The sequence below is a fragment of the Onthophagus taurus genome, chromosome 7 (assembly GCF_036711975.1).
Source record: "Onthophagus taurus isolate NC chromosome 7, IU_Otau_3.0, whole genome shotgun sequence".
Classification (NCBI taxonomy): Eukaryota; Metazoa; Arthropoda; class Insecta; order Coleoptera; family Scarabaeidae; genus Onthophagus; species Onthophagus taurus.
The window spans coordinates 40,258,876-40,280,577 of NC_091972.1; the positions used below are offsets into that span (position 1 = coordinate 40,258,876).

The window sequence follows — 21,702 nt, forward strand, 5'->3', positions numbered from 1 at the left end:
GTGAAAAAAAATCAAGGTATCTAACAATCAACACGTGATAGGACAAGAACTAATTGTAAGTATAAATTAATCGATATACGGCATGTTTGCAACGAAAGCGAGGGTTCATCTTTTAAAGCAAATTAAGGATTCGTACGCAAATATATCAATGGAAAGACGGTCAGCAAAGCGAGCAGAGCGCAACCATGGCGAATGCTGATAGGCGTTAGTTGATGTAAATGAAGTTATCTCGATGTGTTCAATAAAAGTCCTAGGTTTCCTGGGTTCTTACTGTTCTGTAGTTTAAATATGCCTTTCGTTTTTTCTTACAATTATCTTTTATTTCTTGGCAGAACCGCGACGTTGTTTCCTCTGTTTCTATTTCCTTAGTGCTACCGTCGCTGCGTTTTCTATGTTTGTTTCTATTTTCTGCCAGGTCATGTTTATTTCTTCTTCGCTATTAACTGGGTTTACTTCGACCTTCTTCCTTAAACTATTTTTATATAGGCTCTTAGTTGACTCATTCCATAATGATTCTATATTTAGTTTTTCTATGGTCGTTCGTTATGGTTATTTCATTATACGTGCAGAAATTTACCATCAGCTCTTGTGTTATTTAAATGTTATTCGTTGAAACGTGCGTTGCATTTGCCTAAAAGTATCAGGAGATCTTCTTGGCGTCTTGAGAACAATCTTGAGAATACTAAATAGAGGCAATGTTCAACAATTATGGTAGTCTATTGTCAATCTAATGTCAATTATTTCTATTCGATTTTTATATTTTTTATTTACAAACATACCGATTCATTGGAATTTCCTAGTAAATTTTTTTATCTTTTAGTTCTTCTATAAGTTCTTGGTTTTTATTATTGAATGATGTGACATTCCAGGAGTCACAGATCTTTAAAAATTAATTTTTAAATCTCCAAATTCTTTTTCGTGCGCGGGACATTTCCGTAAAGTCTGTCCTGTTCTAAACTACATTGCCGATGCTTTGAGCTTCAAATTGTCTTTTAGGTGAGGTATGCTGGAGGTCAACCTGAAGGGTCAGAATTTTTCGAGATTTCCTTTCTCTCGCTCGCTGTATAACGCACACACCATCTTCGAGAATGTAAGAGTAGGTCCTGTTGGTTGAGCTGAGTTTGATTCCTCAAACCTCTGACTTATTTGTCTTGAAACAGCAATTGGCGTTTCTCAGAGTTTTATTATCGGTAAGTATCAGCACCTTACAGGGCCTTCAAGACCATTTACCAACAACTGAACTGTAACATCGGAATCGCAGTCACAATATTTTAATGAAAAAATAAGTACTAATTAAAAGAAACGAGAGTATGAAAGGACTTAAAGTGTCCTTTCATACATGGCAACAAGAAGAACAGTTATTGTAAAATAATCTGTACACGTTTATTGTTAAGAAATAGACATAACACCCAATCCTCTGTTCATAGACGTGGTAGTAGGTACAATAGCACTTATCCTTACCACCTACAGCCTATGCAAATGCTGCGTCCCAGAGTACGTATTTTATTTACCGATGAAATGTATTCCAACCAACAAGAACTCGTAATATGTATATTAATAATAACTAATATATTGTACATTGACGGAGTCATCATCTAAATATATCATCATTGTTTGTCCTTGGTCATATTTTTTGCCAAGAAACAACAATTTCTTATGCACCATTACGGGAATATTGGATCGTAGTATTCCTAATAATGGATTACACAGAGTGGACTAATGCATGGCCACATTAATAGTATTTCAATTTTACCTTAAAACAGCTTCGATTTTGGTGTTGATTTTTCGTCGAATAGATTTTAATCCTTGAACATATCCGAGAACAATCGCTGAATAACAACTAAAATTAGCTAAAACTAGCACTATCACAAGAACTAACACTAGACCTAGAACTAGAAACTTTCGGGTTAAGCCGTGCATTTTTTGAAAAAATGTTTGACGTTTCGGATGCCATGTTGCAACCTTCTTCAGAAACAAGTTCGAAGTGACGAATTTGTTTTAAAATTTGACAATAAATACATGAAAAGGTAATTAATAACTAATTAGTGTCTAATTGTCAACTAAGTTGTTTTGTCAAATCCGGGTGGAGAAGGCTTCGTTGAGTTCACCAACATCTTCCATGTGCGGCTGAGTTCCCAGCCATCTTCTCTATTCACGTTATTCCCATGTCGATAAATCTCTATCGCCTCTCTCGTCAATCTTTGGAAGTAATGTCCGTTTCTTGCTAGCACTTTGGTTTTTTCGAACTCTATGCTGTGTCCTCCTTTGTGGCAATGCTCTGCGACTGCAGATTGTTGAATCTTCCTTAGTCGGACGTCTCTTTCGTGTTCCTTGATGCGGCACTCGATGTTACGTCCAGGTTGGCCAACGTAATATTTCCCGCAACTGCAAGATAGCCGGTAGACTCCAGTACCCTTTAATGGGGTTAGTTTGTCTTTGGCTATCGGAAGAGCGTTTTGTATTTTGTTGACCGTACCGTATCGTACCACGATATCATTCTTCTTCAGACGCCTCGCAATTCGCTCCGTCACACCTGAAACATAAGGAAGGCAGATAAAACCGGCTGGTGTCGTACTTACCGAGGCATCCTTCTGTTTGTGTGGTTTGGTGGATCGTCGGATATGTTTATGTTTATGTTTATTGATGATGCAACAAAGAATTTACAAGTCCACAAAAAAAAAATACAAAAAATAATACATAAAAGTAAATAAAATAATAAACACTCTGAAATTATCAACAAAACCGGACTTAATAACAGCGCATCATCAGAAAGAGCCGAGTCAATGCAGACATAGCTTGTCTGCTATTGTTTTTCATCGGCCCTTTTATAATAGAAATAATAAATAAATTGGTTTCAAACAAGATAGCACTAACTATATATATATATAAAAAAACTATATTAACAGAAGTAAGCACCTAAATTAGTTAGCAATGAAAAATAACAATAATAAGGAATAATAAAAAAAATACAACAAAATTAAAGAACAAAAACATAGCAAAATGAAGAAAAGGTTGAACAAGCTGCCGCGAACAATCTCCCCCTGCCCTGTTAGGTCATACAATTCAGAAATGTAAAAAGTGAATATTACCTCTTAATAAGAACTTAAATTTAAGATTTAAATTTAAATGCTGTTCTGCTCAATCAAAAGAATTTTTTTATAATATGACTTGAAACTTCGCTCACTCAGCTGCTTGACTGAATCAGGAAGGCTATTCATAATAGTAGTTACATTATAAGAATAAGATCTTTTAAAGATTTGAAGTTCATGGCGTAGTATGCATAACATGTGCCGATGTCGTATATTAATATTGTGCACGTCACTGCGATACCTGATTCTATTGGCTAAATATGGTGGACATTTATACATAATAATTCTGTGAAAGAGGCCCAATTCAGAGTGTGTGATATGTTTTCCCGTCTTTTAATACCATATATAAACCTCAGACATGAGTTCTGCACTCTTTGGATACGCACTTTGGTTACAGAGTCTAAGCATGGATGATATAAAGCATCTCCGTAATTGAATATGGACAGAACAAGAGCCTCACATAATTGGATTTTCAAACGTTGGTTAAGTAAGCTCCTGTTACTGTACAATAATTTAAGCGTCACGTAGGCTCTACGAATTAGTGAAGAAACATGTCCACGGAATCGGAGTGCGGTATCAAGACGTATACCCAAATTACAGCACTCGTCCGTAAAATTCAATTTAACACCACCCACTCCGACACTCAGAGACCCCTTGACCCTGTTCACCACACCACCACTCCCAAATACCATAACTGCTGATTTAGACGGATTAATAATCAAACAATGATTTGAAGCTTCGTGGGCCAATTTGTCTAAATCAGAATTGATAGCTCTTTCAGCCTTGTCAATGTTATTCTCATTGAATGAGTAATAGACCTGAGTATCGTCAGCATACATGTGAGCAGTGCAATAGTCTAGTACTTTTGGTAAAACAGCCGTATAAATTAGATAGAGCAGAGGGCAAGAACCCTGCGGCACGCCTGAGGACACCACTGCTGCTGAAGATTCCTTTCCATGAAGCTTAACAGTTTGTGACCGATTCAGGAGGTAACTATTAAAAAACTTTATGGCACCCTCCGAAAGGCCAATATGGTGGAGTATTGCTAAGAGAGTGGGGTGGTGAATGGTATCAAAGGCCTTAGAGAAGTCCAAGAGAATCAGGATCGTGGCGCTTTTTTGGTCAATTGCATGGAAAATATCATCCGTGACATCGAGAAGGGCTGTCGTACAACTGTGTCTTGAACGAAAACCAGACTGACGGACTGGTAGAATATTAAATTTATTTAGATGCTGGGTAAGTCTAGTAGCAACCACTTTTTCCAGAATCTTGGACAATATAGGCAAAATACTTATGGGGCGGAGATCTTTAAGTTCCCGAGGGCTGGATGTTTTTGGAATTGGCGTGACTTGAGCAATCTTCCAAAGGTCAGGAAACACAGACAATTCAAGGCAATAGTTCACAATATGACATATATACGGTATAATTGTTGGACAACACATATTCAACATTTTAACACTAATACCGTCAACTCCAACTGTAGTTGTCTTAATGTTACAAAGAATATCCAATATTTCCTCTTCCGAAGCGAGAGAAAAGGACAGTGATTCGATGACACCAGGGAAGATATTGGATTGATAATGCCGAATTAAATTGGCGTCACCCAACACACTGATCTGTGCATCGAGGAAAAACTCATTAACCTGATCGGCGTTGCCTATAGATTCAGGAATTGTCCGTTGCCTGACACTAACAATACCCATCGACCGGAAACTCTGCCAAAGTTCACGAGAATTTTTATTGTCTAACATATGTGACAGACACGCCCTCTTCTCTTTTTGAATAGAATAAAGAAGAAATTTCGCATCTCCTTGTAGTATTTGAAATTTTCCGGATTTCTTGTTTTCTTAAATTTAGTGTACGCATCATTCCTAAGTTTCATCAACAGTTTTATATTGTCGGTGATCCAAGGGCGAAAAGTTTTTCTAGTTGTAATAATGCGTGTTGGAGCGTGGACATCAAAGAGAGTCAATATAAAAAAGTTTAAGAAATTTACCTTATCGTTAATATTGTTAAGTTTGACAATATTTTGCCAGGGTATTGCTACTAAATCTCTTGAAAACAATTCTAAACTGAAACTATTAAAATCCCTGTAGTGTAATATTTTAGGCAATGCCTTCACACCTGATAAATTTAAGTTCACGTAAACTAAGGAATGGTCAGCTATGTCATGCACCGGAATAACCCCCGAATCGTTTACGGGTGCATCTGCATCGACAATAACATAATCAATGAGTGTAGCTGACGTATCTGTAACTCGAGTTGCTGATGAAATAATTTGAGTCAGATTGTATGACTCAATAGCCGGTAGTAATCGACCATTGTAAGCTCCCGTCACACCAAAAGCATCAATATTGAAATCACCCAAGCACACCAATCCCTCGGATCGTAGAACCAGATGCGATAGGGCATCCTCAAAACTAGTTAAAAATTGGGAAAAATCAACATTTGGTCTATATATAACACCAACCGTCAGACAAAACTCGCCTCTACTCACCTCAATCCACAAATGTTCTATGAAAGGAAAAACTTCGCTAAAAATGACATTCAAATTGTAAAGCGACTTTACATAAATTCCAATACCGCCCCCACGACCAGGAGGATCAGAGGCTGAGCGCCCAACAAACAAATGACGGTAGTTATATCTCTCATCGTGTAGCCGTTCTTCTGCAACACATCTTCTAGGAATCTTTCTTCTTTTCTTAGGTTCTCTTTATCGCATATCCTCTCTGCTCGCTTGAATAAGGCTTGAAGAAGGTTGCAACATGGCATCCGAAACGTCAAACATTTTTTCAAAAAACGCACGGCTTAACCCGAAAGATTCTAGTTCTAGGTTTGGTGTTAGTTCTTGTGATAGTGCTAGTATTAGTTCTAGTTTTAGTTTAATTAATATCGGCCGTGAAAGCCTTCATACTTATAACTAAAATTAGAACTACCATCCTTAATTTATACATCGTATAGACAACTCGGAGAATCAGCCGAATATGAACATGGAATAGAGCAATTTGAGGAATAACCCGAGTTGGATTCTATCTACATGTGAGCTCTAACATTTATATTTAAAAACTGATGTGTTAAATAGATAATATTAATAGTATACTTAAAATTATTATTTTGCCTGTCTTCAGACGCACGGCTAAATCCAATACTTTCTAGTTCTAGGTCTAGTGTTAGTTCTAGTTTTAGTTGAATAGAAATATGCAACATAGTGATATTTTATGCTAACTGGCGCTACCTACCACCTACCAGCCATCTTAATAGAGGTACGGCTAAACTTGAATGTTTCTAGTTCTAGTTGGGTTCTAGTGTGTTAGTCTAGTTTTATTTGTTATTCAACGCTGACATTGACATATTGCATTTTATGTGGAACAAAGTAAGTAGGTACGCCCTGGTTTCTATAGAAATATTTTTTCTATATTGCATCTTAAGTGAAATTGACTGTATAGAGAGAGAATAAAGATAATTAACTAGAACATAATAGGATTATCAAAGAAAAAAGGCTTCGTTCCAAATTCATAAATCGATTTCAAATTTGAGAACCTAATATTTGCCCTCAGCTTCAATTTGGAAGCGGGTATTGTGCGAAGTGAGCGGCCCTCGTTTAATTTGGCTTTTGTGCAGGCGCAATTTATTTCGCAGTATTTACAGAGAATTTCAGCCGAGCGCAATTCGAAACTCTTAATATTTAACAATTCCCCACCGGCTAACATTACTTTTACAATTTTTGCTTACTCGTGTTATTTTGTTATCACTACAATGTTCTTAATTAAATAATTGTTAATTAAATCATAACTAATTCAATACCTGTAAAATCTTTAACGACAGAAAGAGTAAATTATCAAGTTTTGGTTGGAAGAAGAGAACCGAGCCTAACGTTTCAACGTTCATTCAGCGTCGAATATTTGATAAGTCCTACGGGAGTGGTGGCCCTTTAAGGCGAAAATGGGAAGTAGTCTTGAGTGCGGCGAACTTCGCGTTTGCCACTGTTAGCCCTACGAGGGTCCTCTTACAAAGAACCGAATTCGAAGTCGAAAAGTCGTTCTCAAGCTACAGTCAACTTTGAGCGATTCTTGATTCTAAAGTTTCTCCTAGAATCCACTTGAAAATTTACCTTCTTAAGCATAGTTACATTTCGTCAATAAACTTTTAAGTAATTACGGGTTGCTTTAAAGTACTTTGAATGGTTTAAAGATACCAAAAGTAACGTTGATGTTTCTCGTAGAATAAAGATTTTTACAGTCAACGTCCGAACTATCAAAATGTAAAGCTCCCATCGTTTTGCATGCACCGTCTGCACACATAAGGGAATGTATGTATTCAATGTGCTGCGAATGCAAAATGACCAGAAGTGGGCCATCTTCCGTAGCCACTGGCGGTGAGGTTGACGCACTTTTACAATTTTTATGTACGAAAGCCGAAAAATTCAAAATACGACCTGGATTTTATATTCTATTCTATTTTGCCGAATTCATTTTCAATTTTACAAATACTTCGTCACTTTTTTTCTGTGTGGTGTAACGCTCGCGGTAATAGCAGCGAACGAATGACATGTGTATTTTTTTTTGTTGTGGTGTGTTTCCCCCTCGACTCGCCGCGGTTTTCGAAACGTTTTTCGGTCCCACGCCATTAAAAACAGTGTGGACGCCATTCGGGGCTATAAAATGGATCCCGAAAGTTTTATAACGAACCCCGACATTTGCTTATGGAAATTTGTTGCTGAATTGGCCGGTTTATGATTTTTTTTCCCTCGCAATTGCCGCACTTTTACAAGATAACTTTTCATCGATCACATACACCCATTCGTCGGCCCTAATCTCGGTGGAAACGTCTGATCCCCGAGGTTAATTGCTGGTGGAATGTTCTTTTGTGGAAGTTCGTGTCTAATCGACACCAATTTATCTCTTCTTTGTTCCCGGAATATTAGGTTTTCCGTTACCTTTCTTCTCTTCGAAATTCGATCCCATTTATAGATAGTTATTAATTGAATCTGTTATAATTGATATATATCTATCAATTACTCATATACTTTGAGTTGTCCAATTAAACTTTTTAAGATTATTGTTAAGAAGTCACATGGAAAGAAAGATAGAAATTCTAATAATGCTGAAAGGAAAGCAATTAAAAACAGGCTAAAATACTTTGTTATATGGTGTAAGTTGGGTTGGCATGGGTGGCTAAAATAAAAAAATCTATGAATACCTAAGTGGCAGTGTTTTTACATTGATACCCGTAGGGGATGTTGCGATAAAAACATTATTAACGTTTTTTTCGTTATCTTTAAAAAAGTTACAACATCAATCTGTTATTTTTATGATAAAGTATCAAACGAGAAATCTTTATGTGTGATATGTTTAAAAAAAAATCTATAGCAGAGGTTTTTCGACGAAAACACTTTTGTATTGTTTTCTAAATATAATAGAGTTACCAAAATCAATGTTTGCAAAAAGACATTTTTAAACATACGCCGCATAAGCTGAGTGCAAGGCTGAATTAGATTAAAAACGAAACATTTTATATCGATAGCGGAACTCAGGAAGCGTCAATACATTGAAGTGATAATTTAGACAAAACATATTCAAATCTAAATCGATAAAGGATGATTAGATTAGGTACATTAGAAATGAATTAGAAAACACATACTTTTAGTATTGTGATAATTTGTGTATTCGTCTTTCGAAAATGAATAAAAATACTTTAATTAAATACAATAAATAAATAACAATCTTAATAATAATAGAAAATACAAAAATACTTAAAAAAAAAATTATTGAAACGAAAAAAAATATTTAACACGAGACTCTACAAAAAAAATAACGAAAGTAAACGATCTCAGGGTTTGTTTTCTAGGGCTCATGTAAACGAAACACAGTTGCTCATGTTAAAAAAAAAAAAAACGTTTAAGTTAATCTACAGTGTGTCCCCGGATAGGTGAAACGACTCTTATAAAAGGTAAAATTTTTTCGATATTAATTGTCATCTTTTGGGGTTTAGCCCTGCTTGATTAACGACTAATTTTGAACATATTATCAATTATTAAAAAACAAGTGAGCCTTGACAGTGAAAGAAAAACTCTTTTTGTGGCAGGTAAAGTACCTTTTCTGTTTACAGTACGTGAAAGTGTTACTAAGAAGTTTTGTTCAGAATGAAAAACTATGGGCATATGCAAATTTTCGGATTGATCGGCCTACTTTGAAAAAATCCATATCAAACAATTTTATTTCTAACAAAGACTGCCATGGAAAAACAAAATTGCTTTCCTGTCACTGTTAATCTCTCAAACTGTAATTTAGTAAACTTAAAGTGTTTTTTAAACAGAATGTTAACATTACAGGAAAAAGTTTACGTGATTCAGTGTTATGGAACCGGGAAAAAACCGATTATTGCTTTATTTTGTGAAAAATTTCCAAATACTGCAATTAAAAGAAGTACTTGTTGGCGTTTAATCAAAAGATTTCTTACAGCAGGAAATATTCACTCTAAGAAAAAAAAATTATGATGAAACTGATTAACTATGATCAACTGTTTTCCTTTGTGGGCGAACACACACTTAATTTCTTGTGAACATTTTCAGAACGGTTTGTTTATTTCTCCCTAATAATCTGAATCTCGAAACAAAAAGTCGTAATAAGGTACTATTGACGAAAATAATAAACAATAGGTTTTATCAAAGTAGGCTGATGAAAATTTGCATATGGCCATAACTTTTCATTCTGAATAAAACTTCTTAGTAACATTTTACCATACTGTAAACAGAAAAGGTACTTTACCTGACACACAAGAAGTTTTAGCTTCAGTATCAACACTCACTTGTTTTTTAAAATTTGAAAATATGTTCAAAATTAGTCTTTAATCAAGCAGGCCTGAACCCCAAAAGATGACAGTTAATATCGAAAAAAATTTACATTTTATAAGAGTCGTTTCACCTATCCGGGGACACACTGTATAACTTTCAGCTCTAAAACTTCTTAAATAAATTGATTCTGATAATTGAAATAATCAAAGTGATCTGAAATAATTGATTTTGATTCGCTCTGGATTACACACGAGGTAAGTGAGTTTTTTTTTTAGAAATGGTATATCGAAAATAAAAAAAAATCTTAACTTCTTTGGTTTTACAGATGTTGATGGAATTGATTGAAATCTTGATTCCTCCCTGGTTTGAACTGCTCCTTTTTCCCCCTTAGTGGAATGTGCTGGTACCCCCTTGGTGGCTTTCCGGAAAAAACTATTCCGATGTCTTCTTTCCCAGGTTGGTTATCGTACTCTTCTTAATTAATTTTAGCTTCTTTTCTTCTCCCTCAATTGTGAATTTCTTTGGTTATGTTTTTTCTTCAGAAATTTATCTTCGTAGGATTTCACGAGCGTTTCGAAATAGATGTTTACTCAATGATGATCAGGAAGCGAATTCTCGCGTCCTCGTTATTCATTTTTTACCCTTTTTTCGGCAAAAATCGACAAAAACTTTTCTTTTTTGTCCATCACCCTCTTTGATACCACAAGAAAAAGTGTAAAAAATTTGTATTTCTGAGCGCCATCTTTTATTGACATTTGGTTTTTCTTCCAAATTTTCAAAAATTACTTTTTAAATAAACTATATTTATTGAAATCCTTCAATGTCTGAATACTCTGAATTATTTCATTTCCCTTTGACACAATTTTTCACATTAATTCTTCTTTAATTCCAAAATTTATATTCCGTTTCTTTCAAAATCTTCACATTTTTAATTTTCAACATTTCGGTTTTAAACTGATTAAAATCACTTGAATCTGATGTAATTCATAATAAGCTTTATGTTTTTAGGTATTTCAAGGAGCTTTTTGGCTGTAATCACCCATAAATTTAATACTTTGGATTTGGAGGTTATGTTTCGTTTTTTTGTGGCCTCTTTTTTTTTTAACTAAATACAAGAATATTTCTTAATCTACGACGGAAATACGAACGGATTTATCATTGATTAAAACATTTTTACAAATAACGACGAAATCAATGAGAAATATAACTATCCTCGGTATATCAACTTTGATATCAATACGTGAGTTATTCTTTATATTTTAATTATAATATTAATTTGAATGCTTGATCACTAATTTTATTGTTGTTTTTATCTGATTGAATTGTATTTATCTATTTTTTAGATTTGAAGAAGTACTAATAAACTCTCTAGGCTCTCGACTTACAAGGATTTTCCTACGGAATGTCATTATTTCCTCTTTATTGTAATTATTTCTTATAACAAAACTATTGTTTATTAATTAATTAATAAAATTATGAGTGGAACCCAATATTATTACAGTATTATTTAAATCTAATACTCAGGACATAAATGGAAATGTATAAAAATGAAATTGATAACTGAATAACATCAGTTTCCTTCTTGTCCGCCCAACTCAATTTTTGACTACTTCTTTTCTTGGTTTCAGTGTCTTTTTGCAATTTTCGTCTTTGCACAACCCCCATCTTGTCTTCTCTATCAGTGTTCAGTTTCTTAGCTTTATTACAACCTTTCTCGTCTTTATCTACTTCATATGTTGTCTTTATAACTCCCTTCCAATCTCCATCTTATCAATCCAGTCTCCTTCTTCCATTATACCTATTCCAGTCTCCCTACTCTGTGCCCAGTTTCTACATTGTTTAGTTTGCCATATTTAATTTAAAATACTTTTTGTAATTCGCGACGGTAATGAAAGCTCTAACAGTACTCAAATGGGTGCTGTAATGAGACTCCTTACAGCATCCGATGCTGTAATAAGATTTTAGTAACATTTTATGGAACCAGTTCAAGTTGGTGACATTGGGTCATTAATTTTTCTAGTTGTCAATGTGACAATTTTTGTCTATGGATGTTTAAACACGTTCTTAGCATCGAATACCAGGTCCACAATGATGAGGACATTGAACACTGAGCAATTTCTCTTATTTTGAGAGGTGTACATGAAACATTTTTTTCAGGTGAATACATTTTGTGTTTTGACAGCTTCTAATTGTCAATTCAAATTTCTATATTCAAGTATTACGGTGTTACCAACTGCTACATACCTATTTCCCTACATTGTCAAAATTTATTTTATTTTTGAGAAAAAAAGGATAAAAACGCGAATTACAAAAAATAGCATAAAAAACACGTTTCATAAGACTTAAAGCACTCATTCATTAAAAAACTCGTGGCTACGCCACTCGTTTTTCAACTTGAATTCGTGCACTTCAAACGTGTCTTACGAAACTTGTTTTTTAATATACTATTTTGTAATTCGCTACGGTAATGAAAGCTCTAACAGTACTCAAACGAGTGCTGTATTGAGACTCCTTACAGCATCCGATGCTGTAATGAGATTTTAGTAACATTTTATGGAACCAGTTTAAGTTGGTGACATTGGGTCATTAATTTTTCTAGTTGTCAATGTAACAATTTTTGTCTATGGATGTTTAAACACGTTCTTAGCATCGAATACAAGGTCCACAATGATGAGGACATTGAACACTGAGCAATTTCTCTTATTTTGAGAGGTGTACATGAAACATTTTTTTCAGGTGAATACATTTTGTGTTTTGACAGCTTCTAATTGTCAATTCAAATTTCTATATTCAAGTGTTACGGTGTTACCAACTGCTACATACCTATTTCCCTACATTGTCAAAATTTATTTTATTTTTGAGAAAAAAAAGGATAAAAACGCGAATTACAAAAAATAGCATAAAAAACACGTTTCATAAGACTTAAAGCACTCATTCATTAAAAAACTCGTGGCTTCGCCACTCGTTTTTCAACTTGAATTCGTGCATTGCAAACGTGTCTTACGAAACTTGTTTTTTAATATACTATTAACGTACCCTGTTGCTTAGTATGCATGGCACGAAGAACACGAGGCATACATCTATTATGACTTTAATCTAATATACAGAAATTAAATAGAAATGTATAAAAATACAAGCACAACGACAACAAGAAGTACAAAGAAATTCACAAACGGATTACAAACCTCATAAGGGATGCATATAGAAGTTATAGATAATAAGGGATTTCTGGAAGTAGAATTGCGATGTTGCATAGGATATAGATTCCTCAGAATGAAGAAATTACTAATAAATCCCATATTATCGTTAAACATCAGATACAGATTTGTGAAGGCATATATTTATTCAATCCATTCGATGCGATGACTGGACGCCTTTGAAATGTCTCTAATGTCCAGAATTATAAATATCTGGCTTAAAATATCGTGGACGGAACACGTTATCAATAAAACGGTATACCTGGGTCTCATTTACAGAGGCAGAAAATACGAATACCTAAGACTTGTAATGGAAGGCAAAATTGACGGTAGAAGAAGTCACATTATTCATAGCCTAAATTCACAATCATTGCTAAGAGCGGCACAGGACAGAGAACAATTTGCGTAAGAGAGAGATACAAATTAAAATTATGAAACTGATAATAGAATAATATCAGCTTCTTTCTTCTATTGCCAATCTGTATTTAGTCTTAATTCAGCCTTGTTCCTACTCCTGTACTCCAGTCTCCTTCAGTCACATTCTACTTTCCCTCCTCTGTGTTCAGTAGTTTTTTGCTCTTATCAAATTCTCTTCAGTCTTTTTCTTTTATTATTAGCCTGCTTGCCATGTTTTCAGTTCAAACTGTTTTGCTTTTACCAGTCTCTTCCAAGGGTTCCATTTCTTTGTCAAATCTCTTTACAGTCTCTGCCTTCTCAATCCAGTATATTTCTCTCATTCAAGTCTTTTTTAAATCCTTATTTCCTGTCGCTATCACTCCATGGCTGTTCCCTTCCCTGCCTAGAATCTTTCCTGCCTCTTGTTTATTTTCTGTCTGTTTCCAATTTAATTTAACCAGGATTTTATATACAACATTTAAAAAATATCTATCATATTTGTATTACATTACATTACATTACATAGAATACATATCGGGTAGGCGGACCAACCAACCTTGCACCGCGACCCTAAGGATCTATTGTACCCCGATAGATATCGTTATCAAAGTTCACCGTGCAGTCCAATGCTCTTAACGAACATTAATACCTTGCTCGGCGAAAGGTCATTCAGAGTGTGCTTTTAATCGGCAGTGCCCAGTAAAAACACCCATTAGAACTTTTATGCTACTACGGGCAAGTCCTAAAATATTCCCGGGTTTGACAGTGGCGATGTTAATAAACACCTTAGCATGTCTCATTCCAGGAGAACTGGTCCACAGTAGGCGAAGTCTCTCTTCAGCCCACAGTCCAATCCTATATTTGGCCATCGCAAATGATACACCAACTGCTGGTTCCGGTCCCACAAACGCTTCAGCGCTGCCATCTCGTGCTAGCTTATCTGCCGCTTCATTGCCAGCAACACCAGAGTGACCCGGGACCCAGATCAGAGAGACTCTGTTATCACAACTCAGTGTGTTTAATGTTCTCTTACAATCATTAACCAGAGCCGACACCGTTTTCACGGCTTGCAGCGCCTGGAGAGCGGCTTGACTGTCTGAGAAAATTCGTACTGTCATGTTCTTCACCCCTCTTTCAAGAAGGATTTTAGCACCCATGTCAATAGCAAATACTTCCGCCTGGAATACAGTACAGTACGTACCCAGGCTGTAGGCTTGCTTAATTCGAGGTGTCTGGCAGTATACTCCTGCTCCTACCCCTTCAGGCGTTTTTGATCCATCTGTGTACAAGCAAATGTCTGCCCGAACCAGAGAATTTTCATTTTCGATCCAGGACTGCCGCTCAGGCAGTACAATCTGGTATCGAGCATTAATCACTGATAGTGATACCGCCAAATCTGACGGCATTGATAGCACAATATCAGTGCTTATAATGTCTTCCGCAGCCCATTGGTAGGACATGTCGGAACAGTTTTGAGCATATTGCTTAAATCTGTAAATGGTTGTTCTAGCCACTTTCTCTATATGCAAATGCAGAGGAGATAGGCCAAGCAGAACCTCCATTGCTAGAGTTGGCGTTGTGCCTATCGCACCAGAGATTGCCAATCCAGCTACTCGTTGAATTCGTGAAAGTTTACTGATAACTGAAGTCTGTCGGACTTTCCTATACCAGGCTGCTGCTCTGTATGTGATCATAGGTCTAACCACAGTCACATAGAGCCAGTACAGTCTTTCAGGGGTAAGACCCCAATTTTTTCCACAAAGACTGCGACAAGTTCACAAGGATAGTCTAGCTTTGTGCAAAACTCCCTGCAAGTGTCCATTCCATGACAGGGTTTTGTCTAGGATTACTCCTAGATATTTGTATAATATATATTTGTACATATTTGTATAATCAATATATGACATTGATCCAGATGTGTAACTGTTACTATAGGACTTGCATAACTTATTAACTGGTAGGTCAATTGTGATGATGTTCGATCATGAAAGTTACAGCATTTGGATAAAACACAAATTGGATTAACAAGTGTTTGTTTAGTTTTAGTTGCTCCATTCGGAACGATTTTATTGCATTCATTGTTTACTTCGATTTTGATTTGTGTGGCAAAATATGAAATAATATAAAATATCAGAGTTTTTAAACGTCCTATATGTTCTGTGATGTATCTATAAATAGATGATTTTTATTCGGTTCTCTGTTGTCCGCGTGCTCAAAGTAAATTTTTGAAAACAAAGCAACATGAAAATATATCAAAGTTATGATTATTTACAATTAAATTGCAATTTTCTTTTTAATAACAATTAAACCAATAATAAATGAAACCTAAAAACAATCACGAATAAAATTCAATGTTACATAAACGGACGGTTTCGAGGGTACAGATGCAAGGGGTTTATCGGAATTTCATTAAATCGGGTACCAATCTCTAAAATATCACGGTTTCGAATTAAAGTTTTAAGCTAGCTCGGACGAGTTGGGTAAAAAAGCGTCGTTTTTACTGGTTCCAGCCAGTAAAAACCGACGAGATTATTACCGCGTTCATTATTTATCAGATACAATTCCCCGTTTTATGTCCCCGTTAGAAGTATTAAATTCTACGCGCAACGGTCGTTTACTTTTATGTTGCGCTATTCGTAATATTTGACGTTTTCACCCGGAAACTTCGCTGGGGAATCGTAAATCTTCTGCAATGTTGTGTTTTCTAAGTTATTGGGGATCAATCTACTCCCTTTAGACTTATTTTGAGGTTGATTGAAACTTTTTTTTTTGAATGGCAAAATTAATAATGTGTCGTTGCAACATTTAATTAATAGTTGTTTTAAACTTTGCGTTTCTAGCATTTAATTTAAACGTCGCACCTCTTACCCGAAAAGTTGTTCATCTCCCCAACAGTTGGAAAACATGCCGACATCCCTTACACACGAAATTACAAGACATTTAGGGCAATTAAAACTTATCACTTCGTCGTGAAAGAGTTTCGAATAGGGTCGTAGACGAAATAAAACAAGCCGCGTGAACCTGAGACGTGGAAAAGTCCCTCTCAACTTTTAATAGACCATGATAAACTCATGGACGGTGGAAAAAGCGGGCGGGTTTGGCGGCATTATGGGGAAGTTTTATGAAATATAGAAGTGGTTATAAGGGTGACTTTGCTATTTTTAAGTTTTGTCATTAATCTATATAATAATCCCCACGTTTTCGTCGAGCGGAAAATGGGGACAAACACTACACGACGGTTCTCGGAGAGTTGCCGGTACACCAGCGTGAAATTGAAAGTCAAATATTTAAAAGGTCATCAACAAAAATCCTCCCTAAATTTAGTTGGAATAATTGATAACAAAAAATTGCTCATATTATGTATAAATGGAATGAATAAATCCAATGTAAATCCAGGATATAAGAACGATTTAATTGGGATTTCCGCTAAATAACTTAATATTTTCAAGTTAATAACTGCGGTATCGGGGACAGCCGTTATAATCAAGAGCCAACTTCCAAGCTAACCTCGACTCCAAAAGCACTTGGAGCGGGATTTTTTCCCGCATATCTGCAAACTTTTCTATTTGGAGTTTCGACTAATTGGATAGGGGCATTAAAACCGAGGACTTTTCCGATAGCTACGAGTAAAATCTGAGAAATATTACGTCCCAATCTGGGTTAATTGAGAAATATATCCCAACAAAGATATCGAAGAAATAAAATGGGTTTCATATCGATGTTTAACCCATTTGCATCATAAGCTCTTAAAGATCTTAAGAATGTGATACTAAAACATTAAAGCGAAATTTCAAATATTTCCGGAGTAATAGCTGCTTTCCTTGAAGTACAATCTTCTTTAATTCTTTAAAAAAGAGTTTTCTTTAAGATATTCCTAGAAATCCTACAAGTAACCAAAAATTAATGTATTGGACATATTCAAAAGAAAATGGGCTCTCGACTATGAAACATAAGAAAAATTGTATGGTCCTAAAATTACAAATTAGCCATTAAGTTATTGGAAATTGAAAAACTACGTTTTTACAACTCTTGGACACGATATCTCAAAAACAACTCGACCAGTATTCCTCAAATTTGTTATATTAATAGTGATGTTGTTTTCAATTTTAACCTAAAAAATGATATAAATTATTTTAAAAAAAGTGCTTCATTGTTGAATAATTCATCAAACATTATATTCTAATAATTTAAATCCCCGTCATCAACGACAAAGTCAATGAAGCTATAATAGGATGATAGTAGACTGGAAATCATGTGAAAGTAAAGCACTTTGCTATTGGAATGTTAAAAAATTTGAAATTCGAATAAATCTTTAAGATCGTATTAAAGATGTCTTGGTGGCATGAGATGAGGCGAGACTCAAGGTAACTCGAAACTAGTACGACTTTATATAAATAAATGCAAGTTAGAAGTTAATATATGGTTTTTATTTGATCATTAATCTTGCAACATGGAAAACTTTTTCAATATATTTTTATAGTATAAAACAAAGAGCAAATAAAGGGTTTTCCAATAAGAGGTGTTATTTTGAATAGCCCGTTATTTCGGTAGATGCCACTTTTGAAGCTGTCATTTTTTGACATTTGACAAGTAGAAAGTACGCCATTAATAAAAATGGAACGATACACGCTTCAACAACGCATTGAAATTATTAAAATTCACTATAAAAATGGTGAAATTTTGGCAGAGACGGTTCGTAAAACTCCAACATTTTTGGGTCGTCGTGAAGCACCTTGTCGGACCGCAATACAGAAATTGGTGGAAAAATTCGAGCTGTTGGGACAAGTTAGTGATGTGAAGAATAAAACCCGTGCACGTCGCTCAAGAACAGCCGAGAATATTGCTGCTGTAGCCGAAAGTGTTGAAGAAAACCCAAGTTTGTCCATTCCTCGTCGTTCTTTAGAATTAGGCATTCCACAAACGTCATTACACCGTATTTTGCATAAAGATTTGGGTCTTAAGGCTTATAAACTTCAATTAACACAAGAACTCAAGCCGTCCGATCATCAACAACGTCGTGTCTTTGCTGATTGGGTCGTTGAAATGCATGAAAATGATCCGGAATTCCATCGAAAAATCATCTTGAGTGATGAGGCCCATTTCCACCTCGGTGGCTTCGTCAACAAGCAAAATTGGCGCATCTGGGGCTCGGAAAACCCAAGAGTTATTGTTGAAAAGCCTCTCTATCCTCAACGTGTGACTGTTTGGTGCGGTTTATGGTACGGCGGAGTCATTGGACCTTACTTTTTCGAAAATGAGGCTGGAGCAACAGTTACGGTGAATGGATTGCGGTATCGAGAGATGATTAATGATTTTTTATGGCCGGAATTGGATGGTATTGATGTGGACAACGTTTACTTCCAACAAGACGGTGCTACGTGCCACACAAGCAACGAAACCATTGATCTTTTACGGGAAAAGTTTCCGGACCGTGTTATCTCTCGAAGAGGTGATCACAATTGGCCACCGAGATCTTGTGATTTAACACCTTGCGACTTCTTCCTTTGGGGCCACGTGAAAGAGAAGGTGTACGCCAACAGCCCAGCGTCGATTCAAGACCTCAAAGATGGAATTCGTAAGGCTATTGATTACATAGGGCAGCCACTTTGCAATTTGGTTATGGAAAATTTCTTGGAAAGGATATTGTCCTGTAAGCGTGGTCGTGGTGGTCATTTGCCTAATGTTATTTTCCACTATTAACGGCATACCTTCTTCTTTATAATGAAATAAACATCCGATCATTTATACTAAAAAATGGCATTTTTCTTTGAATATCAAAATAACACCTCTTATTGGAAAACCCTGTAGTAGTGAATGAATAAAATATTTGAAAATAATTGCATCTTAATGAAAAAAAAAAAAAAAAATTGAAGAAGCACTTATTTTTCAGCGTTTAAATGTATACTAGTGTACTAGTTCTAGGTCTAGTGTTAGTTCTACTTTTAGTTTAATAAAAATATAGAACAACCTAGTACTGAATAACCACTAGTAACTACAAATAAAGTTAACATTAACACTATCACTAGACCTAGAATTAGAAACATTCAGGTTTAGCCGTGCGTCTCTCAAGACGGCTAAACCCGAATCTTTCTCCTTCTGTCTTCCTATTAACAAAAACATCCAAGAAAGGTAACTGTTCAGCAACAGTTTTGGGAGTTCAGGTAGTCTAGGAAGTTCTGAAGATGATCTTTTCCATGCTGCCTGATCACAAAGGTGTTATTAACATAACGAAACCGTAGTTTTGATTAACTCTTCCTTAACTCTTTAAATATCTCCATTTAGAAAATGGCGATTACCGATGACAAAGATGATCCTCGGCATCTTTGACTGGTATTCTAGTAAATGGAGGTTTCACATCGAAACTTACCAGGATATCCTGGGAATACTTCATACTTTTGATTGATTTCACAAAATGCGTAAAATCTCTGACATATGATTTGTATAGGGTTTATTTTACTTGTAAAGGAGACAAAATCTTGGCAAGGTGCTTCATTAACTGGTACTTGAAGAATTAACGTTCTATTTTGGTGATACTGGGGCCTATAAAATCAAACTGTTGTTCTGGTAGAATTGCTGTACAGGGTGTCCAAATTTCGATGGGTTTGCAGGGTATCTCAGTTATTATGAAAGATAGAAAGTTGCGGCTTTCGCGAACCTGAGCTACTTTTTTGTGAAACTTACAATGGCGCAAACCAAATTTTCATAGCCCTTTTCGTTTTTGATATACAGGGAGTGTTTGAAATTTACGATTTTCAGACACCCCCTGTATCTCGGCTATCCGGAAACTTAGTAAAAAAGTAAAAACGGATTCTAATAGATTTTTTCACGTGGAATCCAATGGTGCACGTAGAATTTTTCTAGTCATCACGGTTTTTGAGTTATAAACACAACTCAAATACTAAATACTCAACTTCTAAAATACTTAACTCTTTATAACTCAAAAACCGTGATGACTAGAAAAATTCTACGTGCAGCATTGGATTCTACGTGAAAAAATCTATTCGAACCCGTTTTTACATTTCCGAATAGCCGAGATACAGGAGGTGTCTGAAAATCGTAAATTCTGAAACACACCCTGTATATCAAAAACGAAGAGGGCTATGAAAATTTGGTTTGCGCCATTGTAAGTTTCACAAAAAAGTAGCTCAGGTTCGCGAAAGCCACAACTTTCTATCTTTCATAATAACTGAGATACGCTGCAAACCCATCGAAATTTGGACACCCTGTACATATCTTCGTCTTGATTTTCTTGTAGGTGGCAATTGAGTTAATGTTAAGAATTAAAATTACTCTTTATCCAAATTTGATGTAATAAGAATTGTAATAGATTTTGGTTTCCACATGATCGAAATTGTGGAAGAACGATAACGTATTCTAGCGTTAAATTGGCTTTAGTGCGGTCACCAAGTAATCCCGACTTAAATATAACCGTCCGGGTCCGGATAATAGTGTTATTGCCATATAATCCCTTTTCGAAATTAACCCTAGGGGTGATTTGCCCTCGAAACGGCGAGAAGTGAACGTCGGAATTAGCATATTGAGGGCGCTGGACGCCTCCATTTCTCGAAGAAGCGACGCCGGTCCTTCGATCAATCACCATCATTGTTAGATTACTAGCACAAACTGGTATACCGATGATTACCTTTCTCCCATACGACCGACTTCCAGGTAATTCACCTAATGCCATTCTATGTCAGCAAACCATCTAACAAAGCCTCAACTCACAACGATCAGCCAATCCACAAATAGTTTTTGGCAAAGATATGAGTCAAGAAAATGATTCAGTCTCGAACCATTATATCATCACGATTTATTTAATTCAATGAATTTTTCTGCACAACATTGTACAAATTATAATAATTTTATCAGTTAGTTACCGTACAGATTGGGCGTTGGTAATTATATTATTACAGAATTTCCTCTCATTTCAATTTAACGAGTAATTTTGTCGACTGACAAAATCCACTAAATAATTAACACTCCAATTATTATTATTACGTGTTAATTATTGTGCTATTCCTGAAATTATTTATTAATTATACATTTCAGACCGTTTCATTTGTATAAAAACGCTTCTAACAATGCTTAAATTAAAAGAAAATTTTATAATTTAAGTTAATAAAAATCATTAAATATGAACCGGGTAACATTTCAAGTTGACCTTTCAACATGGTGGAATGAAAAAGCACCGGCAGACATCCCCCCAAAAGGTTAAAGACGTTCAGAT

At 35.5% G+C, this 21,702-nt stretch overlaps 1 protein-coding gene across 1 annotated transcript in view; it reads left to right on the forward strand.

The window, feature by feature from the left end:
* LOC111416311 (neurotrimin-like) overlaps nt 1-21,702 on the forward strand; it is a 255,005-nt gene that overhangs the window by 78,892 nt on the left and 154,411 nt on the right. The window lies entirely within an intron of this gene.